Here is a 3963-nt window from a genome sequence, read left to right as displayed (position 1 = left end):
GAAGCAGGTTAAAACAAGGTGATGAACAAGATCCAGAGGGACAGAATCTGGACCTGCCATCTAGTTGACTATGAGTATTTGGGTTTGGCAATCTGCTAGACCAAAAATGTCACACTAGAATTTTGCTTATTTTGGGAAGACCTAACTCATGAGGAAGGAGCTCTGGTGGTGTAGGGCCTAAAGCATTTAACTGCTAACCAGAAGGCTGGCGGTTCAAACCCACCAGCCACTCCTCAGAAAGAAGGTTGGGCAATCTACTTCCGTAGTGATATCACCTCGAAAGCCCAAGGAGGGGTCGCTATGAGTCAGATCTGACTCAGTGGCAGTGAGTTTGGTTTTTTGGTTTTAACTCATAATGAACATTGCTGCTCCTGTAGTTTGAAGCCATGAACAAAGCTATGAATGTGAATATTTGCACGAATACCGGTGCCTGCCTGCTACACGTGGGAGACTATATCCTGGGCTTACAGCAGTAGTGCTTCTACTTTGAGGACTGAAACGCAGTTACATTTTGTGAGACTACTTGCTGAATGCTAGTTCCCAGGCATATATTGGCTCTGTCTGCTGAGCCCATGTCAGTGCTAGGGGTGGAGGTGAAGTTCAGGTACTAGTAAGGATGGAATTATAGTCTAGTACCCCAGGGGACTCAGGAATACTCAAATCCTGTCTTGACTCTACACCCTTACCCCATGTGTATTCTGAAAGGGATGCATGTGCATAGAGTGGCAAAGAAAATCAAAGTGACATTATTAACTGGGATACTGACTTCATACCACAAGGAGGCTTAGGCTAGAGACAGCTTGGAACTCAGAAGCAAAGCAAGATGAATGACTTACCATTTCCATAAATCCAAAGTCAAGTTGAAGAGATGCCTTCCTGAACGTGTGTCCTTATTGAGGACTCTGCTTCAGAGCTCTTGTTTTCCTACTGTTTTGAAGGTTTTCTTGTACTTCAGGGAGAAAAACAGAGCCCAGTACAGAAAGTATCTGGTCCTCCCTCTCCTCACAGATTGGTGTTAATACTTGATGTAGGCTGCATTTGACCGTTTAGTACTTTCTCAAGCTGCTGTTTGCCAAGTGTGAGGTTCCAATTCTGTTATTACTGTCATCAGTCAGTCAGTCATCTGGTTGATTCCACTAGAGGGCGCGCTGACCCTTCGAATCTACCAACGATGATGCAGCGCCAGGTAAAGGTCTTTAGTTCTGTTTGAACCTTGCAGCGCTTCCCCGGACCACGCCTTCTGCGGTAACCTGTGGTACCCCCAAATCTTGGGAGGGTCCCCACTGTCCGCTCTGTCACCAGTCAGCTTATTTGAGAACACGGGCCACCTTCCCCACTTCTGTGGCAGTGCTAAGGAATGGAGGTTGGTAGGCCGTTGGTACACGGGGTTCCCCTAGGAAAGATCAGCTGCTTCTCTCTTCAGATGATACTTCTCTAATTGATTTAAATGTCCGATCCGCTTCCAGGGCCCCTAAGTAGTTCCAGAAACCTGGGGACACCAAATGCTCCAGTCCAAGGATGTCATGCTTGGTATAGTAGAATATCAGTTAAAGTGAGGAAAACGCTCAACGAGATAGTGTGAGGGTGGCGCAGGAGTGGGCAGTGTTTCCTCCTGTTGAACTTAGGGTCCCTGTGAGTGGAACCGACTGGAGGGCACCTAACAACACAGGCTTTGGCAGAGAGGCAAACTTCAGGACTAAAAATTTCAAGATCCGCCTTTTTGTTTTTTGAGTTTTCACTGGTACAGTAAATTCTCCCCTTCCAGCCAGGCCTTTCTTAGGCAGAATTGAGCTCTGGAAAGTCTATTGTTTACAGTCGTTAAGGTAAATTGATCCCAATTGTTTCATCCCTGGAGACATTTGCATGAGGCTTCTTTACCCAGGTCTTGCCAGGAACAAGGAGCTGGCCCTTCCCGAAGATCCTTGTACTCCTCAGTTTTTCTGGCTGCACCCAGACAGACGTGAAGAATTTGAGACGACAGCCCGCCATCCAAAGCTAAGTCTCTTTCTCCACACGTCTGGACCAAAGGGAACGCTGTTCTAGGGAGGCGGATGGTGAATTCGGACCCAGTGGGCCTGGAGGCTCCTCTTCGCAAGGGTTCGCAAGGGAAGGGCCCACACTGAAGAGAGACAGACTTCCCGACCTTCTCGGTCTGCTCCCTGCTCTGTTTTTGGTGAGACGCTTGTCCCTCTGACTGGTTCTCAGAGTTTTGAATCTGAAAGTTCACCACATTGTTTATTTTATAATTGGTTGTATTTTTCCGGGAGTTTGGCTTTTTGGTTTTGTGTTTTTCGTAGTTGTGAGAGGGAGGGGATGTTCTGTTACTTACGCCGCCATCTTGACGCCGCCCCTCATTAATCTAAAATGAAATCTCAGAATTTGCCATTCTAATGAGAAAAAAAGTCACACCTACCAGCTACAGAGGGAATGAGTCCAGAAGGAGGCTTTTTTATATAGGGTTGTTTATATTCCCAAGGCATTACTCGCTGGAAAATTGGTTCAAGGAGTGCCCAGGAATCTCCCGCATCACTTCAGCCCTCCTCCATTGCTTAGGAAGGAGTTCTAGTAGCGTAGTGGATAAGGCAGTGGGCCCTTAAACAGAAGGTCAGAGGTTCAAAACCACCAGCCGCTCTGCGGAAGGAAGATGAGGCTATCTACTTCTGTAAAGACTTACAGCCTTGGAAAACCTATGGGCGTCGCTATGAGTCGGAATGTACTCCTTGGCAGTGAGTTACTTAGGTAGGTAGGAGGATGAGGAGAGTTCATTTTTTTCTGCAGGCCAATATGGACACTGCTTAGACGGCTCAGATGCACAGCGTCAGATGGTCAGTTTCTGTTGCCAGACCTGGTTCCTCAGCTCAATTCACTGCCATCCAGTCGATTCCGACTCACATTGACCCCCACTGGGTGTCCGAGGCTGTAAATCTTTACGGAAGTAGATTGCCCCAGATTCCTTCCTCAGGTCAGCTGGTGGGTTTAGAACCACCGACCTTCTAGTATGCAGTCAAATGCCTTATCCACTATGGTTACTTATCCGTAGGTATGTGCGGAAAATATTGACAAGCACAAAAGATCCCACAAAGAGGACCATACAGAATGCAAGTCTGATAGCTTCAAGTTTGTGAGAATCATGTTACCTACTTGGGATTTCTTATTATTTCCTGTATTTTGTGATTATTGATAATGGTGTTTGGCAAGGAAACTTGAGTCCTTGAGAGCAAGGAACCAGCAGTGTCACCATAGTTTAAGTCTTCTCATTGGGGAAATGACAACTGCTGCTGATCAAGATACTAGGAGAAAAAGCAGTGCTTTCAAATGCTATCATGCCAGCACGTTCGCTGCTGAGATCTGAATCTGGATGGACTAAGATTTGAAAAGACTTGCTTTTGGTTGGGAGTTTTTTTTTTTTTTTTTTTTTTAAAGCAACTTAAACTATGTGTGAGTCATTTGCCTGTCGTCATTTTCTTCATGTGGAGATCTTTACCAATATCTGGTTGGTGCTTTGGTGCCCGAACCTCATGGAACCCTAATTAGTGATTATATCTCCCACATGCAGGGATTGGGACTTAGTATGACGAAGGGAAACATTCAGAGTTGTGTTCCAAATTGTGAGCTTCAGGCTTTGACAACTAAGCTTAGTTTGGCTTCATTTTCATACTAGTAAGGTTTTGCTGCCTGATAAATCACCTAAACCTTAGTGCAGAAAACAACCAGTTATTTAGCTCACAATTCTGTTGGTTGACAAGTTGGGTTGGACTCAGGGAAATGGTTCTTTTGGTCTTGGCTGGGCTCACTCATGTCTGTGGTCAACTACTGGTCATCTAGATGACTGGTTCTGAGGGTTGCCTGACTGCTGACTCCCCCATCTTATGAACATCTGGACTCCTTGTTTCTGAGTATATCACAGGCCAACAGAGGCAGACATGCCAGTTGCCTCCCAATATGCATCTTTCCCTTTACTTA

This window comes from Orycteropus afer, unplaced genomic scaffold (assembly GCF_000298275.1).
Source record: "Orycteropus afer afer isolate SDZICR_OR568_19922 unplaced genomic scaffold, OryAfe1.0 scaffold00253, whole genome shotgun sequence".
NCBI classification, from domain to species: domain Eukaryota; kingdom Metazoa; phylum Chordata; class Mammalia; order Tubulidentata; family Orycteropodidae; genus Orycteropus; species Orycteropus afer.
The sequence above is the reverse complement of the archived record's forward strand: the minus strand, read 5'-3'. Positions refer to the sequence as shown.